At 37.8% G+C, this 13194-nt stretch overlaps 1 protein-coding gene across 1 annotated transcript in view; it reads right to left on the reverse strand.

Moving 5' to 3' along the window:
- LOC137261292 (serine/arginine-rich splicing factor 7-like) overlaps nt 1-13194 on the reverse strand; it is a 41444-nt gene that overhangs the window by 18967 nt on the left and 9283 nt on the right. The gene's annotated exons all lie outside the window — the stretch shown is intronic.

Raw genomic sequence — 13194 nt, forward strand, 5'->3', positions numbered from 1 at the left:
ACTTTATTCCAGTAATATCATGTACCCATGTGGAGAATCGAACCTCAGGTCTTCAGTGTGATGAGTTAGTGCTTTAACCAATAGGCTATCTCCCACCCACTATGACATTCAACAACTGGCCAGAACTAATGAAAACAATTCACTACCTGTCACTTTGTAATAAGTATACTTGTTTTCAGTTATGTTTTACAGTACTATTTGTTGCAAGTTCAATCTGACAAATAGCATCCACTATCACCATTTCCAGCTGATGATGTCAAATTTATTTTTCCTTTAAAATAATTTCATCTGTTACACATCTGGGATACATGGGTTGATGCACCCTCCATGTTTGTTGATATGTTCCTGGAGGATAGAAGTTCATAATAAAGAGGCAGGCAACAGCCCAGATACTACTAACATGAAGTACCAATCGAATTCCCCCAGTTTGGCATTTCCTGCCGGTAACATAGAAAATACTCCTCGCATGCAAGTAGGGTAGATTGATTGGCTCAGCCATAAAACAACATTTATGTGTGAGGTAAGATAGTGTTAAATATTATGCTTTGTGGTTGACAGAAGAGGTGAAACATTATTTTAGACTTTCCAGAATACTGTGGAAGATGTCTAAACCGGGACTGAAGAAATAATCCAATTTAGACAATGTGCCAGATTGGAGAGCTGATGATAAATGTACAAGCCACAAATGAGAATGAGATTTTATGCCGTGTTGACAACTTGTTGGAATGGACAGATGCCGGTTTTGACAGCTTCCTCTACATTAGATTGTCAGATTAATTCAGAGCTATATTTTGGCCAGGGATCATGTAGTGTCCATACTGATGTGGCTAAATTTCTACAAGAAATGTTGGTAGGGACCTAACAGATGATTAACTCCATGGGTTTGTATGAAATAAAAGAAATATCATGGCAGTTCTGAAAAATCAGTGGTATAAGGCTCTGATGCTATGGCAATGACAATAGCTGGAAAAATGTTGTCAAATTCAAATCTGTTAGCAGAGTAGCATTGGACATCAGTTCATATACTGGTTACATTTATGGTGACTATTGATCAAATCCATTTTTGGACAGTACCTAGAATTATTATGTCTTTAAATGACTTTGTAAGTCAGTACTGTACTTAATGACTATGACTGTTTACAGATAGCTTGTCATTAAAGCTGATCTGTGGCTGTCAATGGTGTAACACCTGAAAAACATTTTCCTTTCTGCAATGTAGCAACTGCATGTGTTGGTATCAATACATCAACATCTGGTAATCCTCTTCAAATTGGGTGAAATAAATGGTCCCCATCTGTTGCAGATGGCTGTCTAGGCTTGTTTCTAAAAGCTTGCCTCTCCTTGTGATGGCAGAATCTTGTTGTGTTGCCATAAAAATTTCGAGGTGTAATGGCGGATTCTAAAATTGAGGTAGTTGCAACATAACTGGGGAAACTGTTCAACAGGCTGGATTTTGCATACACTGTACTTCAGGACGCTATCCACAAGTATGTTTCACTTGCCTGTACATGCTTCCATCTTGCTGCCCATGAAGTTTGTCAAGTTAAACAACCAAGCATCCTCTATTAACAGACTCTAATTTGTGCCCCACTGATTCATCCTTATTGTGACGAACTCTACTATGATCTTCCTTTTGGCCAATGTGACATTGTCCTCTGTTGGTTACTGGGCCACATTGGCACAGCAAGTAACACAAAAGCCAATGTTCCAGCTAAAAGCAGCTCTTGACAAACCCTTGTCTACACTGCTGATCCTGTACAGTCATTTCAAACCCGTTATCAAAACTAAAGAAATAAACTTCATGAATTGAAACAAACAATTGATCATACCTTCTTGGGTTGTCAGTCAAGACGTGATGAAACAATTTTACAACAATGTAACATTGTCAGTTTATTCATGACTATCTGCTCAAAATGGATGGGGATGGACCTCCCATGTGTGTTTCTTGTGACAAACTGTTCGCCATCAAGCATATTCTGCTTGACTGTGTGGACTTTGTGACTGCAGTGGATTCACATCATGGTGAGACAAATCTGAAAAATCTACTTTCCCATGTGAGCAGACATCTCGTTGACTACTTGTAATTCTGCAAAACAAATGACTACTTTCGTGTTTTTAAAACTGGCGCTGTGACATTTTCTGTATGTCAATAGTAATGAAATGAACAAATATGCTTCTAAGAACTCAAATCATTTAAGCTTTGTACTTAAAATGTCTATGTATGCAGACATGGTCTGATTGCTGAAAAAATGCTGATGTGACGTAAATCGCAGCTCAACTCATTGTGACGTTATCTATCAAAGGCAAAGAGTTTGAGTTGGGTATTATGCTGCTTCAAGAAACATTCCAGTAAAATCACAGCAGGATACAAATGGGCTTCAGAAATAAACAGGACAAGACATGACATCAACAACATCATGACCTTTGTTAGATTTACGACAAGTAATTACTTTGCGTTTGAAACCAGGTACTCCCTTTATCTGATAACAGACCCGCCATTTCACTAGCATGGACATTCAAGTTACACCATATGCAACATGTAACATTACCATATGCTGATATGCAGAAATGAAAGCTTGCCATTATAATGCTTGAAACAATTTATTGACTGCCAGATGTTACGCAGCATATACCATACTGGGCTGAGAATTATATATTCGTTCTCCTCAGGGAGAATACAAAGAGACATTTATTCATTCAGGTCACGGTGTTCTGTGACACTCTAGTCAATTACTTCTAGATCTGGAGGTGTGAAAATGTGCTTAGAATTGAAGTGGGGAGTGGACGTAAAACGAGGAGACTATCATGATTATTTCACTCAAAAATTTGTTTATTTATGTGTCTTATACTACCACACCTTGCAATATTTCAGTGATAGCAACATTTCCTTCAATTGCTTAGTTAACAGCTTCTTGCAGCAGCATTTCTTGAGTTGCTGCGGATTGTTGTTCAATCACCGGATTGTCTGTTCCATACACAATTATTTGCAATGGAAAGAGAGGAAAGAAAAGACAAAAAGGTTATATTTCATAAAAACTCTTCAGATTAGTTTGCATTTTGAATAAAACAAAACCATACATTTCACAACTTTCCTTTAAGGAACGGTAATTTTTAAGTATTATCAAATGAACTGAAAAGGTAAAAGCAATTAATAAATTATGGCACAACTAAGGGCCATAACTCTGCAGAGACAATACTGCATCTCGATTACAGGACTACCTGAGCTTCACAAGTGAATAAAGCATTAACGACCATTTGAAAGAACTCCTGTTTCTGTCAATATATGTTTGCGAATTCACTCTGTTGGCAATGATCATGTAGGGCCTAGACAACCAGGGTAGAATGATACACCATCTAATAAACTTGCACAGGTTGCTAGGCAGAAACATAATATTTAGGAGGGCAGGAATCAGTTGTGGAGAAACTAGTATTTAGCCTTGGAGATGGACAGAGTGGATTTTACATTTTAGCCTCCTCTCCTACTACATAAATCGATTAAAACCTTATTCTTATCTTCCAGCAGACTGGGCATTTTTTGTCATTGTTTTGTTTATACTATCATACTACTTGTTTCTTCTTAAAACTATCATAGGCTCCTGAGGAACAATGCTTGTGTGAATATTTACTGAACAAAGAATGAAATTTGCACTTATTAAAAGCTATTGCGTACCTAGCCAGTCCTCAATTATCTACTCATACATTTGGAACGACTAATTTGGAATTGAATAGCATCATAATTTAACATTCATGGTGAAAACCATGAGATAAACATATAAGCAGACACCTACAGACATCATTTCTAAATGTTTTGTTTCTACAATTACACAGGACAGTGGAAAAATTCCTGACTTTCTGATCCTTCAGAAACAGTCATGACTTCAACTGAAAAGGATTATACAGAATCCAGATAAAGTCTAGTAGTACCATTGAAGCTGCAAAAATCATATCAAAGATGCCATTTTCTTCTATGCCACACATCAAACAAAGGGAGCTACTTTAAATCTATGCATACCAACACACAGCAGGTTTCAAATCCACACAATTAATGTTTATTAGTTATGTACATCACTGTTAAAATTATTCACAGATGACCATGACCATGATCAAAATTATTACCAGTTTGATGCAATTTTAAGGTTAACAATTCCAATGCATTAACAGTTCATCATCATACACCAAATACAAATAAAAAAACAATGTTTCATCATAGTTTCATTAACCCATCACAGACAGAAAGGCAAGATCCTTTGGAGTGGTGAGTCTCTCTGACTTTGCGGATTGTATGGCATCAGGTCCGTACAATATGAATTGTTGTTCATAATATTTATTAATCACTGGCATAAAATTTATTAATTATTGATTTGACTTTTGCCAGACTCTATTTACAGGAGCGAGTGAGTGAGGTTTTAGTGTTGCATCGCTTCATTTCGGCAATATTCCAGCAATATGGTTGCAGGATACACCAAAAATGAGCTTCACACATTGTGCCGATATATGGAATAGAGCCCAGGACCTTGGCGTGAGGAGTGAACGATACGATCATTATCTTCTCACTGCCCCCAGTTTATATGAGGAGAAGATTGTTAAGTGTATTTGCTCTGTGTCAGCAGAGAGACGCCATCTGCTTCATGTTCTATGGATTCCTGAACACAACTATCCTGATTCCTCTCAAGCTGCTCAATGCCGTCCTTCTGGGTCGCAAGTTTTAAGATTCACATGAAACAGCTTGTGCCTCAAGATCATGACTGGACACGATGGGGAATACGTACAGTCAGACAGATCTAAAGCTTCGCTCTAATGAACATAAAAAGCAAGGTCATAAACTATTGTGGCTATTGTTTGAAGTTGCTTCAGTGATTGATTGTTAGGCTTTACTGTTTGGAATAACTTCAAATCAGAACCATTACGCATATTGGCAACTGCATAGTCAAACAAATGACAACATGACAATTCATTGTAAATTATACTGGATTTCACTGGATACAAAAAAGTCAAAATCAATACACTACAGTGAACAAGCTGTTTAAAACTGGCTAGTTCAACACGCCTCAAGCTGTCTCCTGTTATTTAAAGTGTGAATTTGAGGTCACAGAATCAAATTTTGAATTTCAGTAGTGTAAGTGATGTGTACTGAATCAAATGGAATGTCAATACAAATGCAATAGAGTGAGTGAGTGAGTGAGTGAGTGAGTGAGTGAGTGAGTGAGTGAGTGAGTGAGTGAGTGAGTGAGTGAGTGAGTGAGTGAGTGAGTATGGTTTTACACCACTCTAAGCAATGTTCCAGCAATATCGGGGTAGGGGATAACAGAAATGGGTTTCACATATTGTACCCATATGGAGAATCGAACCAGGTGGCCTAGTGGCGAGTGAACCACTAGGCTACCCCACTGCCCTAGAAATACCATAAACATTCAGACTTTGTTTTGTAGTCTACATGGAATGACAAGAAATGTTTACATAATTGAACAAGAAATTTACAAAAATGCTCAAGTACTTCTATTATAAGAGAGTTTGCAATTAAACAAAACATACTTACATTATGATAAAAATATATGTACATATGAATTCAACCCCAACTGTTGGACCTGTACAGCACCATGATACAGCGGTACAGTTCTGTATCCTGATACAAGGCCTATGATACAATACATTCATATATAATCCAATTGTATCATGAAATGAGGGCGGTGGGGTGGCCTAGTGGTTTAAGTGTTCACTCGTCACGCTGGAGACCCGGGTTCGATTCCCCACATGGATACAATGTGTGAAGCCCATTTTCTGGTATGCACCGCCATGATATTGCTGGAATATTGCTAAAAAGCAGTGTAAAACTAAACTCACTCACTCACCCATTTTCACGAAATGAATGATAAATTGCTGTTTTTTGGGTGGAAAAGAAAAGTGTCAGTAACAGATCACTTCATTCAGCTCATTAGTACTTCTAGGAGCACAAAATATCATTTACCCAATATGTTTCTGTCCTATAATAAAATTTTCACACAAAATTTGGTTCTGACAATTCAGTGTATCAGTCACACAAAAAAGAAACAGTGACAATTTATGGAACAGAAGTTCCATCAGGATACAAACTGTATTGCACTATGGTTAATTGGGAAACACACACAGTGTGGTTTACCAAATTCCTACTCCACTACTGATCACGCAATTCCACATCTGACTCCACGTCAATCCAAAGACTCATTGAGTTCAGCAGTTTCAGCCACTGAACAAAACACTGAACAAAATATCAAAATGACAACAAGGTATGAATACAATCACAAAGCCATGACTCACCCGTATAACGTAAGCATGCTATTTTGAAGTCACCACCTTCCAACACAACCAAGCCCAGACCTTGACTATCCTGACTGATAGTCAGGATGTTGCAGATCTGGCAGCTTCATTTGAATATTTTCCATAATATACGCTACTCAAGTTCCATCCTACCAGTCTCAGCGTTCATCTCTGCAACCTCCAGTGAACCGAATCAAGCATGAGCTTAATGCTTGTTTCTCATTTAATAAAAGTAATAAACAGTAACAGGCGTTACAATCCCCGTACACTGAGCAGGGTCCATCAACAGTGAAAATTATCATTGTCGTCTTAACTGGTCGTGACAGATGAATATTTAAAAACAACAACATAAAATATTCAATATTTGAAATATCATCAGGGGTATCACTGCTAAAGTTCATGGAGTAATTTAGAATCTCTACGGAACCAAGAGAAATCGTTCATACGTCATTATTTTGTTGCAGCATATATAAGGGGTGGTTGGGTAGCCTTGTGGTTAAAGCGTTTGCTCGTCACGACTGGGGTTCGATTCCACAAATGGGTCAAATGTGTGGAGTGTCCCTGCCATCTTATTGCTGGAATTTTGCAAAATGACAATCAGGAATATTCCAGCAAAATGGTGGCGGTCTGTAAGTAATCGAGTCTGGGTCAATCCAGTGATCAACAGCATGACCATCGATCTGCGCAATTGGGAACTGATGACAGGTGTCAACCAAGTCAGCAAGCCTGATCACCCAATCCCTTTAGTCGCCTCTTACATAGTTGCCTTTTATGTCAAACATGGGTTGCTGAAGACCTATTATATCTCGGACCTTTATGGGTATAAAAACACAGCCCAAACAATAGCTCTCTGTCGGCAAAATGCCATAAACAATTGAAATTCGTAACTTTTTGTATGACACATACAGGGATGACAAACCTCATTATCAGTTTGTCCAGATGTGAGTGGCAAATTGGTTTCAAAATTACACTCCCTCACTTACCCTTTTTACATTAAGTCTCTGAAGAAAATTATTTTGGATAGAAACAAATTATTCCTTTTACACTGAAAAGGAGCTTTAGTCAAATGGGAAATTCAGAACCCAGGGAAATCCAGACTTGCTTCTTACAAGCATTGCAGAAAGGGCTGACCAGAAGAAAGAGTGAGTGAGTGAGTGAGTGAGTGAGTGAGTTTGGTCAGTGATGATGAAGATAATGATGATGATGATGAAGATAATGATGATGGTGATGATGATGATGATGAAGATGATGATGATGAAGATGATGATGATGATGATATTCCCTTAGAACACATCAGAATAGTATTCTACATCCTTTGTGTTCATTTCCCCAGTTGGGTAAAATATATGAATCTCATTTCTTGAGTCTTTTATGCTGCGACATTGTTCAAACATTTCGAAAAGCAATGTAATACCATACACATTTATTCATTTGAAGATGGTAATTTAATAATAATATGTTAAAAGATTTTTAAAAAAATAATGTATCTGAAAGATATGTTTACCTGACAGACTTCAAAAATTCTGCTCTCATCGCTAAGTTTTCCCTATTCCAAGAAGCACCAGCCGCAAAAGAGCATTAGACGATCAAACACAACAACGTGCTGCGCAACCACAGAACTAATTCACATCTTTCAAGCTTTCATTTATGTCAGCAAATCAATACAATCATACTCCGGAGATATTGGGTAACATATGCAACGCAGGAATTGTCAAATACTTTTTTCGAACCAGAAACGGATAAAATCACAGGTATAAACATTGATATACACACCACTAATTTTGTATGAACAAAACCCATTCCACCTGATCCAATATTTTCAGATCAATAAGACCTACTTTAGATATGTGCAGGCTTATCTGCAGGGTTATCTTAAAATAGTATAGTGTTCTGTACTGGCCTACAGGAAATTTGATGACAGCATACAGAATGTGTTAAGGGTTGGCGTTAGGCGCCAGGAAAACTGCTTATGACTTGAATTTACCTTGTGACAGAGTGGAGTTAACTTCATTCCACCTACCCGACTCCCTGTCGCATCATCGAGTCTACTTAGGAGAGAGTAAGTAAGGCTTGGGTGGGTTACACGAGATAAAAATTTTCACTACCAGGGTCCTGAATACACTACTGGCATCTGCTGTGTCATGTGACTTGTCACTTGAACCCAATAAATTACTTACATTCACAGAAATGAAATCATGAACCACACTTACAGTCTAAAATCGTTCCTTGATAATAAAAATGAGGCCAAAATCCAAATGCAGGTGGTGGCACATCCTCTGTGGAAACACCTGGTTTCCAAGAAAGCATGTTCAATAGAATGGCAAAGGAAGCCATGAAATCTGCGGACAATGCTAAAATATGCATACTGAATGCAAAACAATATGCACATGTTTTCTGCAGTTTCAGAAGCCACGACGGAGTATACTTTATGCAGCTTTTGACAAAAATTTCACACACTGCAGCCCATGTTCGAAATCAAACCTGGGACTTTGGTGTGGCGTGTTATGCTGCAACCACCAGGCCGTCCCATAGCCTTGAAGAAAACAATGCAAAACCATTTACATCCCTGAAGTTCTGAAACTGATATTGTGAACTGTTAAATTCATCTCAAGTATATTTAATTAATTTTGACTGACAAGAGTTTTGTTCTGTCAGGGTTAACTGGATACAAAATATTAATCCTGCATCTTATATAAAGATGAAGGTTGTATACACTAAATGAAACGCAAGACTCAAAAGATGTGACAGATGGAACTAATCGAAGACTATGTTGGAATGGAACGGTCAAAATCTTTCAGTTTGAAGCATACTTCATCTGATGTTTATTTTACGATAAAAGATGTTTAGGCAGTTTTTTGTCAAATTTTGTTCGCTCAGGCACGCTGAAATACTATATTCTTGTGTCAGGCGATATACAAGGAGAGAGTAAAGAGCATAGTCGGTCACATGACCAGTTGTGTGAGAATATGGGAAGCTACACATGGGTGAGTGTATTTCATGTCAGCTCCTTTTTAGAAGGGAAGTTCAAGGGATTTGAGGTATTCCACTACCTTCACCAGGGAAGAGGAGATCAGCAATAAGCATGAGGCAGGATAAGGAAAAATCTACATTACTACTTTGTATATTTACAATACATTTGATGCAATAATGTAAAATTAAAGATATGATACCTGTTTTACTTCATTTCACTTTTTCAGTGAAAGTCATCTCTAGAAAGGTATAAATCTATAGAGTATGCGTAAATACAAAAATGGAACTTCCCACTTCATAATTTGACTTGAGGATTTTTAATGAGATTAACAGTAAAAGTAGGGATGAAGATCATCCTCAAGTTACATCAGATGACCTTAACCCAGATCGAGTGAACCTGTGACCGGGTGTAAAAACCTTGGAGTCAACTTAGTGTGCAGACTCTTTCAGTGTTGTCACAACCCCTAGTGTACAGTAAACAACCCTGTGAACTTAAAAGAACCCACGAATTCATTGTTATATGACCAGATGGTGGCCACATGAACACGTGCATACACCTAGTTGCGGGTACAGCAACGTGCAGTAAACTTGGACAAAGTGCTGTGACTATGTGTCCCAGTCCACCCAGCTGTCAATTGGGTACCTTGTTAGGATGAGAGAGCCACAATAAACCTAGTGGCAGCAAGAGTTGTATACTCCCCAGGGAGTTGAGATTGACATACGATGTGCTGTTGAGATTGACATCCAGTGATCGAGTGAAAAATACCAGCGCCTTGAGCATGCACTAGTGCGTGCATATGTGCGCTATATAAACATCCTATCTATCTACTTATGATTGTCATAGGTCTGTGATCACTTTGTGGAAAAGGCTCAGGTCCTGCAAAATCTGCATAAGCAGAAAATACTACTATCTCACAGTCCCTGAATCATATGTTTCCTGTCTGGTACAGATTGTGATGCTATTACTCCTCATGAAGCACTCTCCATAAGTTCTCAGATGTCATCAAGTCTCTTTTATAAACTGAGTTATTTGTTTCTATCACCTACTTAAAATATTAACTGATACTAAGTGTCTGTCCAAAGGAAAATCCCTCTTTTGCACAAGTCTGGGCCCTGTCCACAAAGCATTTGCGACACTATGCCATTCATAAGTCAGTAACATAGCAACCTATTGTAACTGTTCACTATTTATATTTATTTTTTAAATTATTTTTTTTAATCACTTGATATGATCCCTGGCACCGTGTGAGAGTTGCACAAAAACATTGAGTGAGTGAGTGGGTGATTGAGTTTAGTTTTATGCCGCACTCAGCAATATTCCAGATATATGGCGGCGGTCTGTAAGTAATCGAGTCTGGGCCAGACAATCCAGTGATCAACAGCATGACCATCGATCTGCGCAACTGGGAACCGATGACATGTCAGCGACAAACATAGTCACCTTTAATGGCAAGCATGGGTCCTTTAAAAACAATGAGAAAAAAAATTGTATACACTTATGATAGGTCGTAATGTTTAAGAATACATGTACTTCAGATCATGACCCAGGCCACAGAAGACATCAATGACCCTGCAGCAACACATTATATATATATATATATATATATATATATATATATATATATATATATATATATATATATATATATATATATATATATATTTTATGTGAAGTGACATGTCAGACTGTCTGCGTACTGGCAACATGATACACTGGCTCTGATACGTTTCGCGGAACGTCCTAAGTGCATGTTAAACATCATTAAATATTAACTTTATTGATAAAAGGTTGTCATGGCTTTGAACAGCACTGACTGGCTGCATATATTTCTGGCTTAAAAATTATATTGGCTTTTCTATCAAGCTGCCACAGAATCAACATAGATTGAAACCTCTCTTGTGTGAAACCTGTTTATATGGACACTGTGCCTTTACATATGTTTATTGTTGCGAATGTACACCAATGCAAATTGATACTCAGTAATCATGCACACTGTAATTTAACTGATATCTGGACACTAATCATTAGGCCAGAAATTCTTAAAACTTTCATAGCCCTATGAACTTCTTAAGCCCATTCTTAACACATTGATATGATCGATATAAGCATCCTGGACACCCTACCTTCATATATGTTTATTGATGGGAACATACAGAAATGCAAACTTATAATACTCTGTAACCATGGAAACAAGAAGATGAAGTCATCAATATCCTGTGCAATGGCAAAATACTCTTTATGAATATGTCTACTAGTTATGACCATGTCAAATGTGTTGGCAAAGTGGGAGGAGAGTATTGAAAATATTTTATTCAGAATTCCAAAACTACCAAACGGCCCTAGTACACCACCAGACCAATCTATGTGCCAAGTCTGGGGAAGAAATATTCAAAGGGTTTACAGTTCTGCTTCAAAAAACACTACCACCAAATTCAGTCATAGTCAAACTTGTTGCCATTGAAATGCAAAAAACTTTCACTCGGAATTCCAAAACAACCAAAAGGCACCAGTACACCACCAGGTCTACCTGTGTGCCATGTTTGGTGAAGGAATACTGAATGGTTTTGAAGTTCTGGTCTGCAGAAGAGTACACAGACCAAATTCAGTCAAACTTTTTGCCATGGAAACACAAAAAATATTTCATTCAGAATTCCAAAACTACCAAAGGCACCAGTACACCACCAGATCTATCTATGTGCCAAGTCTGGTTTGGAAAAGAGCACTATCACCAAATGCTGTCAAAGGCAAACAAGTATTTTTGCTTTTCAAACCATTTAACTATCAAACCATCAAACCATCAGACTATCAGACCATCAGATATTTAAACTATCAGACCAGCAGACTGAGATGTTTGAACTATCAAATCATCAGACCATCAAACCATCAAACAATCAGACTATCATGTGCAAATGGTGATGAGTGCTTTTCGGTATTTCTGCTCTAAGAAAGCAAGCTGCTGTAACAACTGAACTGTGACTAGTCAATGATGCTTTGTGTGTGCTGCATCTGTTTCACTACAATCACCCACACATTGACGTTTGTGTTGTTTTTTTTTTGCTACTGTGTGTGAAGCACATATTTCTAGTGTCCCATCTCTAGAATATGGCAAAGAGAGATGTAAAACCTCATTTTACAGTCCTCCATTGCAGTGAGTGGTGGCACAATCTATGCAGTTAGTCATTAATGGTTCAAATATAAATATGAGTGAGTAAGTTTGGTTTTACACTGCTTTTAGCGATATTCCAGCGATATCACGGCAGGGCACACCAGAAAATGGGCCTCACACATTGTTCCCATGTGGGGAATTGAACCCGGGTCTTCAGCGTGATGAGACAACACTTTAACCACTAGGCTACCCCACTGCCCAAATATAAATATGAAGGAAAATAAGAAGAAATGTACTGCGTTTCAAGTATGTGATCAATCAAGGAGAGGTAAAAAATGTCCCTAATGTATCACTAAACTTTCTTTCCTGATTGTGGATATGGAACCAAAACCTGTCTGACAGACCCTTAAAGAATCATGTCTCGCCTGAAACAAGTCTGCAGTACCAGCAATGTAGATTTCTATGCTTTCATTGTTGATTTACTCAGAGATAATAAGCCTACTTTTTATGACGCATACTGAGAGACAAACGACAAATAAAGCAACAGAGAAAAATTCAAGCATTCCTTTAATATTTTCCAGTTGTCATCACCCACTTTTGTTAGTTTAGGAATTCTGAAAAATAATATTTATTGCGTTACCATTTCAACAATATTCAGAATTCCAAAACTTCCAAAAGCCCCAGTACACCACCAGACCAATCTATGTGCCAAGTTTGTGCAAGAAATATTGAAAGGTTTTACAGTTCTGCTCTGGGAAAACTACACTGTCACCAAATTCATTCAAAGTTGAACGTGTTGCCATAAAAATGCAGAAACATATTT

The sequence above is a fragment of the Haliotis asinina genome, chromosome 14 (assembly GCF_037392515.1).
Source record: "Haliotis asinina isolate JCU_RB_2024 chromosome 14, JCU_Hal_asi_v2, whole genome shotgun sequence".
Taxonomy (NCBI): Eukaryota; Metazoa; Mollusca; class Gastropoda; order Lepetellida; family Haliotidae; genus Haliotis; species Haliotis asinina.